At 40.6% G+C, this 14346-nt stretch overlaps 1 long non-coding RNA gene across 1 annotated transcript in view; it reads left to right on the top strand.

Annotated features, from left to right (window-relative positions):
- LOC103657959 overlaps positions 1 to 974 on the top strand; it is a 29167-nt gene extending 28193 nt beyond the window's left edge. The window contains exon 6 of the long non-coding RNA XR_566997.2: positions 843 to 974. This is a non-coding gene — a long non-coding RNA (uncharacterized LOC103657959). The remainder of the gene's footprint in view (positions 1 to 842) is intronic.
- The last annotated feature ends 13372 nt before the right edge of the window (positions 975 to 14346 follow it).

Below are 14346 nucleotides of genomic sequence, written 5' to 3'. Positions count from 1 at the left end.
TGATGTCCCATTTCAAAGCCCAGTATACTGCTTTTTCTTTTTTTCCATATAAACCATAGGTAAATAACTTCAGGTAATAACTTAAGGCCTCAATTTCCTCATCTTAAAAAGAGGATAATACTTGTTCCTATGTCATAAGGATGGCTTAAGTAGTAAATGAGATACTTTATGTAAACTATTCAGAATAGTTCTTGATGCAGGGAGTCTACTTGGGATTTTCTCTCTCCCTCTGCGCCTCCCCACCCTTCTTGCTCACTCTGTCTCAAATAAATCTAAAAGAAAAAGAATAGTTCTTGACAAATTTGAAGAATTTTCTAGTAGTCAGCAATTATCATCATCTTCATCATCATTATCATCATCATATCATCTATGAAAAAAAAATTTTTAAGTGGGCTCCATGCTTGGCATGGAGCCCAACGTGGGTCTTGAACTCATGACCCTGAGCTCAAGACCTGAGCTGAGATCAAGAGTCAAGTGCTTAGCCGACTGAGCCACCCAGGCACCCCTCATCTGTGGAATTTTGAATGTTTCATCCGTTTCCCTTCTGTAGCCTTTTGAATTATTTTTCTGAAAATGATCACTATTTGCATTTCTGATCGCTGGTATTGTTATCCACTGTCCATGTTATTCTGACAGTCACTCATTGCTGCTCTCTGGTGTTCCAGCTCTGATGTCGTTTTCCCTTTCCTTGTGTGATTCCTGTCCTTTTTCCTCTCTGCGATTTCCAGCTAAGGGAAGGGATGTCCCTATTCTCCCTAGTCAAGGCAGGCCTAGCTTTCTCAGTTTTTTATAATGCCTTGATAGTAAAACTATACTAATTAGCCTTTCTCTTTCTCTTGTAGATCTCTCTCAAGATCCCCAGGAATTGGTTGGAAAACTACCAGTGTGGACACTTAGAGTGTTGCATGCACAGTGACCTCTCATTCTGCGAGTGCCAGTCGGTGGCCCTGGCCAGACCTCAACCGCTGTCTCCCACTCAGGTACGTTTGCTCATCACTCAGACCACACCTTAAGGTTTGAAAGAATCTCTCTCCCAAACCTTTTATTTGAAATTCATAATTTTGGTACTGTAAGCTCCAACTGTTACTTCAAAAGATCGCTTTTTGATTTATCTGCACTTGCTACTTCTTCTGTACATAAAGGAGGCAGAGTAGAGACATGGGCAGTTTAAAAGCTCAGGCAGACACAGGGATGTGAGGGAGCGATTGCAAGTGCAGGAGTCTCAGAGCCTTGAGTTTCAAACTGAAGCAAACTGCTATGACTCTGTTGTGTCACAAATATGCATAAGAATACGAGGGAGACCACTTGAAGACCTATGGAGATGTTCTGCATAATCACTTTGTTCAAGGGAACCCCTATTCCATTGACCCCTGAGGTTGGAAATGGTTTAGGGAAATAGCACACTATAAAGACATTATAATGACTGACCTTTCAACATGTATTTAGTTTCTCTATGGAGAACTTATGCTTTTGACTTTTATGTGAGTCATTTTGGAGAGGGTGAGTGCAAATCTAGTTAGTGACCAAACAGGGAAAAATGTTTATTATTTTAATAATAGAAATACAATGGAGTAGATTAAGAGAACAATTCATTACTCCGTCATGAGAGAGTTCAGGAAAAAATTGCCATCAGTTGAACAGAATTAATTTGAGCATCATTATGAGTATGCAAAATTATGTGAAAGAATGGAATTCATAGAGAGGCAGAAATGATAAAGGCATGCTCCAAAGCTACAATAGTTCTCATTCTTAAAAGGGATATGAAAATATGAAATAAAGCAATAACTTCGAAAGCAGATGTATGACACTGTGTGTGCCGTTCCGTTGTTATAAACCATAAAAATGTTCCACAATGTAAATGTTTAGGATACTTTTATTGAATTACTGCAACAATAATAACGTGCCACGAAAGAAAGGCATCCATATCTATGCTAATTAAGAAAAGGCAACACACTGTAACTACTACATAAATCATAAAATATTCAGTTCATGTTTGTTGAGAATCCAGAGAGGTTCTGTTTTAACTTTATAGGTGCAATTTGGCTGGAAAAGAGGTATATGTGAAGCAGATTGTTAAATGCTCTTTTACTGTTACTCGCTGTTTAACAAGGTGCTCCAGAATGATGAGAGGGAAGGACAACTTGGGCTTGAAATACTCTTTTAAATCACTTTGATGAGTTTGAAGAAGGATATTGACTCAAAAGGAAGTATTTGTGCTTTGCAAATCACTTTGCTGAGTTTAAGTCTATTGGGTAGCTCTTGACCAAGGTGATGTGGTTAAATAGTTGGAATGGTTGGCTATAAGTTTGGTCGTACTTATTTTTTATCTGTGTTTTAAACTCAGAGTGAAAGACTATAATGAGACCCATAACTCATTCCTTAAGTGGCCTTAAATGTATCCTACCAAATTGTCATTGTTCTTTCTACATCCAGGCATGGGGGTACTTAACTATACATGACTGAAACATGGCATTTCTGCGGTCACATCTGAGAGTTCATTGAAGTGATCTGATAAGATGTACTGGAGATTTCCTCATTTGTTGTTTTATTTCTCCTTTACAATGTCAATATTTCTAGTCTTTGAACCAGACTTTATGTTATAAAATTTTTTGGACCCTGGACTTCACATTTTCTGAGGAGCACGTTTGAATTACTTTTGCTTTTGTGACTTGGTGGATAACAACGTTTGTTCCTTAATGTCTTCCCCTTTCATACTGATCCCACAGGCTCTCTCTCCCAAGTTGGTAAGGAGATATTGAAAACGGGTCAAAAAAACTACTCTCAGAACTGCTATTTTGGGGACTCCATACCTCTTCACCTTCTGGCAACTCTCTTTGTGTTCCAAGTCCTAAAATGATCAGGGCAGTTTTATCCCTGGTGCTCTGACTCTGTAGACCAATTTCTTTCACTGTTTCCTCACTACTGCGTGTACCCTAATCCTAGCAAGATTACTAGAATAGGCATGCAGTTGCCTGGATGGTGTTGAACTTTGCACCAAGCTAGTGCTTTGGCTGAAGAAATTCCTCAGAGGACATGTCTGCAGGGGCATTTATGTAAGAGAAGAACATTTTCTGCCCTGATTGTAAATTTGCTATTAAAAACTATCAGGACTGGAAAGGGCATATAGATTCAGCTCATCATCTGAAAGCACCCAGTCTTACTCAAGCTGATTGGAAATGTATTTGGAGTCCAGACAGCAAACATTTCTTTACTTGTCCCCTCAGGTCATATGTAGTTGGTGTAGAGACGATTTTGAATCCATGCTGCAAGTATCTTCTTTTGAATCCTTCCTTGTTCCTTTTTTATATCTCTCTATCCAAAGTACCGGTTTTATCCTTCCCATTCCTTTTGTAATGAAACCAGCTCGTCTCCTCTTTGTGTCTCCCCTGGAATCGACATCAGAAATCTCATTTTGCTCTGGATGTTGCATTCTTCAGCTTGGAATTTTAATGATACTGTGGTGGCTGTGTAATGTGTCAACTTGGCAAGGGTGAACTGATATCCTAAAATTTCCTTTCCTGTATGTTGCTGGTTAAGATGAGATCAAGAGAAATTCTTGGGGGTGATTTGTAAGTGGGGTGTGAAGCAGCAGCTGTGCGTGTCTCACACGTGCCGCTGACCTGCCGTCTCGATGGTTGGTGTGTGTCAGTAGTGGGCCGGCAGTACTTCACCTTCTGCCAGGTCCTTCTTCGGCTTCCCTGACTCCTGGGCCAGGTGTGTGTACTTAGCTCCCAGTCTCTGTAGGACACCCCTTTCACTAGGATCACTGAGTATCAAAGATGGACAAGGGTTTCAGTTTGTCTTGTGAGTACCAGCTTGCTTTTTATCTCTCCACATGAGGTCTGTCTTTCCTTCCAATGACTTTGCCATGTGGGTTTCAAGCTCCAGAATCAAATGTGAAGACAAGCACTTAATCAGCTCTCCAAATTCCATAGGGCCAAATCCTTGACATAATTACTTAATATTTATCTATTTTTGTATCCATATCTATGTATCTGTCCTAGTGGTTTTGCCTCTCCAATAAAATCCCGACTGGTACTAATTTGGTAGCAGAAATTTAGAAGAACAGAATTTTAAGAATGATTACTTCAAATTGGCTCTGGGTTTTCTTGAATTGGTTGTTTGATCTGATTAGACCTACAGGTATTAGTGACTCTGTTTCTAGCAGTTATGAGGGTACTGATAGGCTGGGCCATGTCATGGTAAAACAGTTACATAAATTATCACCTTTAGATAGTTGTAATCTAGCAACTACAGAAGGTAAAGCTCTGGGTGACTAAATATCAGCTGTCATAAAAGCATTTACAAACAATAAGAGTGTAAGGGTATTGGTTGGTTAATTGTAACTGTGCTGGGGAACTTGGGGAAAATATATGACAAGACACGGCTTCAGATTTCCAGCTCAAAGTCTGCACAGGGGACCTGAATGCTTCTTTGACCTCTCCAAAGAAAAAATCTGTATATACTGTAGTTACAATGCTGAGATTTCTGGAAATCAAACCTAAAATCTCATCTTGGGTGACTGAATTGTAATGTAAATGATTTCTGAAACTTCTAGATTCTCTTTTGTTAAAGTTAAGGCATTGACTGGGAAGGAATGGGATTGTGAGAATTGGGATAGGGACATATGGGTATGTTCTCATGATGCCAGAATCTTGTACTCCTAAATTTTGCCAGTTGAAGTACTCTTGTCTGAAGAACCTATAGAAGCTTCCCCTGAGCTGGTTGACTTGCAAGACACTGCAGATCCTTCTCAGAACATATTCCACAACCCTTCCTTGCCTCTGGATCTATGTCAGACCCACACCCCAGCAGGCCCCAAATGGGTGTGGCAGAAGTGTGACCTGTGTGATTTGTGAGGGTACAATACAGACCAAAGGAGCTACATGATTTTTCCAATTTATAGTGACAGACATCTGGGGGAGTTTGGGGGGGGAAAGGAACTTCAAGGTATATGATGAAAGTAGAAGAAACATAAAATTAGATCAGGATGAATTTGCAGATATGAGCTTAGTGAGCAAAAATCCCAAATTCAGTGTTTTAGTTTGAGGGGCTAGGAATTGCTCTAACACTTTGCTTGGTGGTGGACTAAAAATGAACTCAGAGGTTGCCTATGCTAAATAACCTTGAAATGCCAGAAATCTCCCTGGTATGTTGAAGAGAAAGGTATCTCAAGGCTTAGGAATATTGGAATGCTACAGTAGAATTATCATGTAAGAGCTTCTTACCACTCTGGGAGGATGCAGAGGACTTTACTTTCCATGTAGTTTTGACAAATATATTTTTGAAGACTTCTGTGATGGCCCTTTTCTGGAGACCAGAAATTATAGGGAGAATGTCTTCCATCAAACTGAGACCCTGAAATGTAATAAGGATGACAGGATTGCATGGTGGCAGAGGACAAGCAGAGACACTTACTTAGCAGAGCCAAAGCCATAACCAAAATAATCTTGACTCCCAGAGCTGTTTGGCATTGGCCAATTGATCATGGTGTTCCCGACTGCTAACATAGTGTTAATCCTTGTTACTTGCAGATTCTGTTTGGTAAAATATTTTTGTAACCTCAAAAGCAATCCTAGCAGTGTTTGTAGTAATTCACGAACACATGCATGTGCAGAGTGTTTGAATCACCTAATGCTCACATTCCAGCTGAGGTCGGTCGAGCAATGCAGCGCTCTGTCGTTTTGTTCAGGCATGAATTATGATGCTTTCGGCCATGCGTTCAATGTTAATGAATAAGTAATATATATTAAATACGGTGTCTTTAAACAGAAACACATATAAAATAAGGCTTTATATTGAGTGCTGGGTGAAAATGTAACCAGAGGCTGGCAGGAATCTAACTCTGTTTTCCTTGGGGGGCAGTGGTTCAGTATTTGCTAATTCAGTGTCTGTGGTGACTTTACAGAACATAACTACTGTGAATAATGGAATCGACTATGGATAGCGATGAAGTCTTACTTTACATGAGCGGAAAAGCTCCAAATCTGGTGAACTTGATTCATGAAAACGGAGTTGCAGCTTCTTAATTATTTCCCATACTTGAGCTAGTTTACAGACCCAGAACCCTTTGAATAAAGGGAAGGTTGGGTCTCTTGGAGGAAAGATCTTGCCACGTGGCCAAAAATGTCTAATGTCTATCACCTTCCCAGCCTTCCTCCTGCAGCAATTGACCAGGATTTTATGCATTTTTATGGATTACTGGACACTGTCTCTGAAATCACGTTAATTCCTAGAAATCTAAAATGTCATTGTGGTCCACTGGTCAGAGCAGGAGCTTATGGAGATTAGGTGATCAATGGATTTTGGCTTAGGTTCTAGTACAGTGGGCCCCATAGGTCCCCAAACCTACTCTGTGGCCACTTATCCAGTACTGAAATGTGTAGTTGGAATAGACGACATACTCAGAGCCTGGATCCTGATCTGTGAAGTGTGGGAATTCACAGGATCTGTCTCTATCTACAAAAATAGCAAACTAAGAGAAATACCACATTCCTGGAAGGATTACAGACATTAGTGGCACCATCAAGCACGTGAAAGTTACAGCAGTTGTGATTTAATTGCTACCTGATATATAGCCACTGATCTGCACACAAACCACAAGAAGTAGTATATTTTTAACTGCCGAGGTAAGCAGTGTAACTTTCGCTCTCCTACTTCAGGGATACACGAACTCCTTAGCCCTACGTTATTATCTTTGCTACATGGATTTTGGTCAGCTTCCTCCCACAGGATAATCTGTTCTTCCATTACATTGATTATATGGTTCTGCTCAGTCTGGTGTGCAGGAAGTAGCAACTACACTAGACACTGGGCAGCTAATTGAATGCCGGATGGTGAGAAATAAATCCCATGAAAATCGAGCGGTCTGCTAGCTTGGTGTGATTTCCAGGTATCCAGTTGTATGGGGGCAAGTGACTGTATATGATCCATTCAACTACTAGGAAAGTTACAATACTCAGGCATTTTTGGATTTCAAAACCAGTATATAGTTCATTTGTGTACATCACTCTGACCCACTTATTGAATGACCCAATAAGTTGCCAGTTTTGAGTGAGTCCCAGAGCAAGACCATACTCTGCAGCAGGTCCAGCTGCTGTGCAAGCTGCTCTGTGCTCTTGGGCCATATGATACAGTAAATCTGATGATGCTTGAAGTGTCAGTGACAGATAGGGAGGCTATTTGGTTGGCTAAAGGTGACATACAACATAGCACTTAGGATTTGGAAGCACAGCCAGAGATTTTTCCATTCTCTGGGGGAAAAAAACCCACAAAAAACCCCCACAAAAAAACAAAACCCCTATTATCTTTATTTGAGAACAGCTTCTGGCTTCCTATTGGACCTTAGAAGAAACCGAACACTTGACCATGGCCTTCTAAGTTATCATGTGACCTAAGCTGTCCTTTATGAACTGGGTGTGCTCTGACCCATCATGCCATAAAGTCAGGCATGTACACCAGCCCTCCGTAACAAAATGTAACCAAGTCCTGAAGGCACAAGAAAGTTGTGTGAGAAAGTTGACCAGATGGCTCTTACTTCTGACTGATTGTCTTCTCTTGCTCAACCTATATTTAGTATGATCTGCTGCCTGTGGAAGGAAAATGCAAAGACTATCCAAAAGTGGCTGCAGAACCACCACCCCACTTTGGGAAGGCCTTAAAGGAGAGTGGTGAAGGGAAACTCTTCTAGTGGTGGGACTTCAGGGTGGTTCTCTGGTGGTTCATTTAGTTTGAAAGAAGAGATGGTCAAATAGTATGGATTGACAACAAATCATAGACTGTGGCTAATTTTTTGGCCAGATGGATAAATGGGAATAGAATGTGGAGATATTTGTGTCCTCTGTAAACATTCACCAAATGGTGACCTCAAAACAGAAGGATGTTAATAATCAGGGGGTGGAAAGATTTATTTGGTGGATGCTAGTCAGCCTCCAACCCTGTTATCTAATGGGCTCGTAAACAGAGTGTCCACGGTGGCAGTATAAAGGTTATGTATGTTTTTCCATTCACCAAGGCCAATCTGACTACAGTCACTGCTGAGCACTCAGTCTGTCAGCAAATGAGATCAACACTGAGCCCTGATATGTCCCCATTCCCCAGGGGTACCGGCAAGCTCTCTGTTGGCAGATTGATTGCTCTGGACTGCCTTCATAATGAAAGGGGTGGTGTTTTGTTCTTACTGGAATACACACTCTGGGTATGGATTGGCTTTAGATGTCCTCAGTGTTTCTGCCAAAACCACCATCTGTAGAATTATAAAACATCTTGTTACTACTTTTCTTGTTTTGGTTTTTTTTTATATGGTAAATTAGCTGTCCTGTGGCTTAGCTTCTGGCTCTGATGGACCTATCATCTTCCTATGGATTCCTTTACACCAAAATCTCCATTGTTTCTAAGAGCCCATTTAGTCTCGAATCTTCCATACTCCATAAAATCACATCCTTTGGAGAGACCCTCAGTGTGCTGTGTTCTTATGTCCTGCCTCTTCTCTTACAAAACTCAGAGCTCTTGCTTTGGAACTGGGACAGTGACCTACTTTTCTTGGTGTAGACTTCTTTGTTATGGGTAGGGCCCTGGGAAGGCTTTGTAATTTCTAGTTTTGGGGGCTTGCCTCTCCTGGTCTGGAGTCTTTACTTCCCAAATGAGCTGGGGTAAGGAAGATGGAGATCCCAGAATTCTCAGCCTGCTTTGTGTGAACTAGAATCTCTGCTCTAGGACCAGGGGCTGTTTGGAGAGCCCTATCGCTCATCTGCACTCCTCTGGAATTTAGCTTGCCCAACATAGGCCGTAGGCTTATCCCTCTTGGAGAGACACACAGCCCTTGAGCTGAGGAGCAAGGGTGATCTCTCTTCTTGGTCTCACCCACCTGGGATAGGTCTTCCATTAGCGGAACAGTGGTGGGATAAAGTCATGGCTGAAGTGCCACTTACTCTGCTGTTCCTACCAAGAGGAAATAGATTTTCCTGAATAAAGATTTTTCTTGAATAAAGATTTTATTCTTTTGACTTATGTTTTTAGGACAGTTTCTGAGACTTAAATATTTTTTGTAATAATTTTTACCAATTACAGTTGCTATCCCGGGGAGCCGGTCTACAGAGCCCCTCATGCTACCTTTCTGGACATGTATTTCCAGGTTAGCTAGCTTTTGATAGCACTTGGGATTGTCCTGTCTTGTTAGGCAGACGTGTCACAGTGTTCTCATCTTTATTTGGAGATGAAGTATTGTCTAGTGAGAAGTGTATGTGTGGCAAACTGAAAAGCAGTTGATTGTGGTGGTTCTGTATTGTGTCACTTTGGCTAGGCTGAACTGCATTTCCCGGAACTCTCTTTCCCACGTGGTTCTGGTTGGGGCGGGCCACATGAGAGATTCTTCTGCGGTAGTTGGAGGGCAAAAATATAGCAACAGCCCTTTTGTACTCACACACACTGTTGCTTATTTGCTGATTCACCTCAGTGTTTTGAGACTGCACTCAGACCTGCAACTGTTCCACCTTTTTCTGGAACCCAATTCAGTTTCTGTGGCTCCTGGGCCAAGTGTATATTTTTAACATGTCCCAGCTTCTGTCGCTCTAGCAAGTTCCAAGGCAACAAGTCACAGGTTTCTGTTTGTCTTCATGGGCTCTTTATCGTGTTTGTAGCTTCCAGTGTTTTCTTGCTCTCCCTTACTCACACACAGGACCGAGTCCTGTGGTGACCGGCATGCTCTTTCATTGGGACATAGCAGAGTGTCTGTGATCTAAGATGGTGTTTGGGGGCTAGAGGAATGATTAAAAAAGAAAAAAAAAACACCCCAAAACCTCTGTGTCCTGTTGTCCTAGACACACTCGGATTGTTGGAGACTTTTCTACAGAAACATGTAATGAGTAAGAATTTTGGCTTTCACTGGTTTTAACTTTGAGACCTTGGCAAAGTTAGTTCACTACCTTGTGCCTCAGTTTCCTTGTAACTCATAAAATTTTTATAAGGATAGCAAAAGCTCATGCTAGCTATTATCATTATTATTTACCTACCTCCTTCAGCCTTCAGTCCCCCTCCACTCTGAGAAATTTGGGATAAGCTGAATAGACTGTCAGGCAGTCCCGGCTAGCCCATTCGCATTGCAGCCATCTAGGCCCACTGTCAGCATTGCTGGTCTGCTCAAGCAAGATTCTGGTTTTGGGTTTCCAGATCTTGTTCTGTTATTTTGAGTCTCCTGATGTTGGTCCAGTATTCAAACTCTTTGCTGAAAGCCATAATAATTTTTTTCTCCAAGAGGAAATAGTCTTTTTCTACAATGTAGCCGCCTCCGCCTTCTTCTTCTTCTTCTTCTTCTTCTTCCTCTTCTTCTTCCTCTTCCTCTTCCTCCTCCTCCTCCTCCTCCTCCCCCCCCCCCCCCCCCCCCCCCCCCCCCCCCCCCACTTCTGAGGGTTTGTGACCTCTGGGACTCTTCAGAACCCTGCTTTTTCAGGTGTATTGCTCCCTCTGCTGGTGGGATTTATAATACTAGCAATAGCTGGGGACGGAGATCTTACTAAATGCCCAGCGCAGAGCAAGATTTGTACACCGGCTACCTGCTTTACCTCTCACCCCAGCTCTCAGTCTCATCTTACAGATAAGGAAACTAAGGCTCAGAGGGAGTTACTTCACCGTCCTACTGCTGGCTCACCAGCACTGGGCCCAGATAGTCTGGCTCTAGAAACTGTGCACTTCATCTTTATTCTATAGGAATCGCTGCTTTGAGCTCTATTAGGATTGGAGTAGAAATGTTTCCTACCTGCTAACAAATATATCTTGAACTTCTATTCCATGTGTGGCATCTCCAAAGGAACTTAAAGTCACACATTCAGGTAAAGTATCTACCACATGGGATTGTTGTGAGGAGTCACGGAAATATTTTAATGTAAACAATCTGGCATTATATCTGACATGCAGTAGGTCCTAAAGAAATACAACTTTATCTTCTTTCAGATTCTCCTAGTGCCTTTCCACTTTTGCTTAACCGTGGGAAACTTCCCTATAGCCTTAGAACTTCTTTCTGAAGGACTAAAATTGTTTTTATCCCCTTTTATCACAGAATCCTAAACTTCATGCTTTGAAGTTCTATCATCCTCCATTCTAACATCTTGGTCAGCCTTAGTTTCCCTAGTCCCACCTTCATCATAAGACTTACAGGCCTTAATGCAAATAAGACTCCTGATGACTTGCCTTGATATTTCAGAGTTAACAGGCAAATACGAGATCAGTTTGCTCCTCATTCATAGCTTCCTGTGTTCTAGATTTGGTAATGTCAACACTGGCTCATGTTTGCAAATCTCTTTTTAAGTCCAGGTTTCTTCCCAGGCAAACGAGGTGATTCAGGATGCCTGTCCTTTAGATTAGTATGTAAAGCAGTGTGGTTTGGATTAGTCAGGGGGAAGTATAAGTCAGCATACCTACTATCAGATCAAAACATGAGTGGCACAGCAGTTACATGAAAATGACTTGCGACATAGATGTCCATTATTTCAAGAAAAGGAGTTCACCTTTGTTTCCAGGGCTGAGTGGGCTAAAAATGAGTGGTATTAAATGGCCTATGCCTTTGTCACTTTAAACTTGGTTCCAATTAAGGAGGTTGGACCCAGTGATCTCTAAGATTCATTTATTCTAAATTCAGTGTTTTCATATTTCAGATCTCATCCTTCATGTTTACTAAGGAATAGCTCTGACACCCAAGTGGCTGTTTATTAATAAGATTCAGACACAGGCATGGGGTTACCATTAGCATATAACTTGAAAACTGTAATTAATAACATTGCTTAAATTTATCATACTTCTAGTGACATTTTACAATGCTTTTATCGCAAGTGCATTGTTTCTTTAAATTTTGGGTTATAACTGTTCATTTAAAAAAAAGCTCAAATGGGGGCGCCTGGGTAGCACAGCGGTTAAGCGCCTGCCTTCGGCTCAGGGCGTGATCCTGGCGTTCTGGGATCGAGCCCCACATCAGGCTCCTCCGCTATGAGCCTGCTTCTTCCTCTCCCACTCCCCCTGCTTGTGTTCCCTCTCTCGCTGGCTGTCTCTATCTCTGTCAAATAAATAAATAAAATCTTTAAAAAAAAAAACAACTCAAATGTAATAGAGCTTTTAGATAGCTCTTGATAGAAAAGTGTGATAGCTTTGCAATACAATGGAAAATGTAACTATGGATTTCACAAATGTACTTTGAAATTATAACATATACTATTTCTTATTAAAGTATCACTATTCCATATACAATTATGGATATTTCTGAATAATTTAAGTAGATTAGTTATAATAAACCTTTAAAGAATGTTTTAAATTTGGCCCTCCCTTTGTGGGAGGATAGCAGGCCTACTTGAAGAATGGGATCCATGTCTCTAACCCAGATCCTCTTTATGAAAGAAGAATAAACGTCAAAGAATTTGGGGATAATCTTATCAAAAAGGATTAAAAGATATGCTAGAGGAAATATGATTTGTCTGGTGATTTGAATGGCTCACATGGTTATTACTTTGTTTAAGTATAGTACCATAGACTGATAGAGCTTCCTGCTTGCTAGGATTAAATAGTATAATTTCTAAAATGCTCAGGTATATTAAACTCTTGCCCATCTATTCTTTTGCTTTTTGGCATTTTGTGTTGTAGTTAGTATGCCGAGGAAGTCTGCATGTGTCTATTGTATGACCCCCTACACCTGCTCTACCGTCTGTCTCTTTCAACAGATTGCATTAAGGACAATACAAAATACCTTGATTTTTCAATCCAAAATAGTCCTGTTGGTAACATGGCACTGCTTTGCTAACTAATAAATTATTCTGCATCTCAAACCATGTGGCCCAGAAGACAAGAAAGGTCCGAGAACAGTGAGTGGAAAGGGGGCCATGCAGCAGCAAGATTTGCATGTCATTCTTCTTATATGGATTCCAACCTATGGCTATGGATTCAACTGTATATTTAAAAAAATAAATCAAAGAAATTTGAATTCATGTGTCTCAGGGGAAGCCCAGTACACTTTACTTATATTGGGAAGGTAAGAACTACCAGATAAGGACTTGCACCTCTCACCATTTGCTACAGACTATAAGAACATTGTACCCTTCAAAGGCTATTCATTTCCCTCCCAGGACATGGGACCTAATGTTCTGTGGCACATTAATCATGCACTGGCATGATTTATATGCCTACATATTGGAATTCCCTTGCTTCAGAGATGAAACAGCAATCGAATACAAAGTTAGATATTTGGGGTTGGGGTGTAGATAGACGTAAATAGTAAAAATCTTAATATTAATTATATGTAACTTAGATAGAGGCAGCAAGAACCAGAATGGAGTTTAAGGAAATAGAGAAAATAAAATCCCTTAAGTCATTTTGCTTATCAGAATTTCTTATTCTAGCTATAATTCTCCGTATAAATCAGTACTTTCTAATCTCACTCTTTATGCAATGCTAGAGCTAACTGTGCTGAATAATAATTTTGTCCTCAGGTAGAGTGGAATGGAGCAGGAATAAACAGGCCTTCTAGATAATTGCATCAGCCTTCCCCACCATTCCAATGCCATGCCAGCATTTCAAGTAATGTCTCTTTTGTCTCGCTGAGAAAAATCATTTCATGATTTATTACACTGGATTAAAGGGGGTGTACACTCAGGAGCTAGGACATGACTGAAGGGCAAGCAGGCATAAAGGGTGTCAAAACAGTTGGTATGTTTACATTTTTCTGAATTCCTTGAATAAACTTTTTGGGCTAGTTTTCCAAGAAAACAGACATAAGTTACATGAAGTAAAAATGATGGCACCTGGTTATCTCTGTATTTTAGAATTAGGAGAAGAAACTGGTTCTGTAGAAAGCTTTCTTCGATTGAGACTTCTGTTTCAGCAAATTATCATTTGTCAAAATAAATTCAATGTGTGACTGCTTTCAATATCCTTAATTGTCATTGAGGTTGAGAACCTGAGTTTTTGCAGCAATTGTGTCAGTGCACAGAATATGCCATAAAAATGAGCCTATAGTTTTTTTCCCCCAGATAGCACTTTAAAAAAGTATAAAATCAAAGTTTATTATAGTTTTCTATGCTCTGAATACCTGAAATTAGAGGGGCCTTCAGTCAGTATGGCAGCGATGAAATGTGATTGGTCATGTCTAAGTAGCTCTCTCCAGATAAGTAAGTTAGCTGTTTCATTTTACTGAATCTGTGGCCTCTTTAAGATGACAGTGTTCCTTTTTCATCTTAACTTTAAATTGTTAAAAGCAAAAGAAACATTTTAATTTGCTTCTTTCTTTCCTTTCTTTCTTTCTTCCTTCCTTCCTTCCCTCCCTCCCTCCCTCCCTCCCTCCCTCCCTCCTTTTTTTTTTTTTTTTTTTTT

The sequence above is a fragment of the Ursus maritimus genome, unplaced genomic scaffold (assembly GCF_017311325.1).
Source record: "Ursus maritimus isolate PB19 unplaced genomic scaffold, ASM1731132v1 scaffold_11, whole genome shotgun sequence".
NCBI classification, from domain to species: domain Eukaryota; kingdom Metazoa; phylum Chordata; class Mammalia; order Carnivora; family Ursidae; genus Ursus; species Ursus maritimus.
This window is presented reverse-complemented; position numbering and strand designations above follow the sequence as displayed.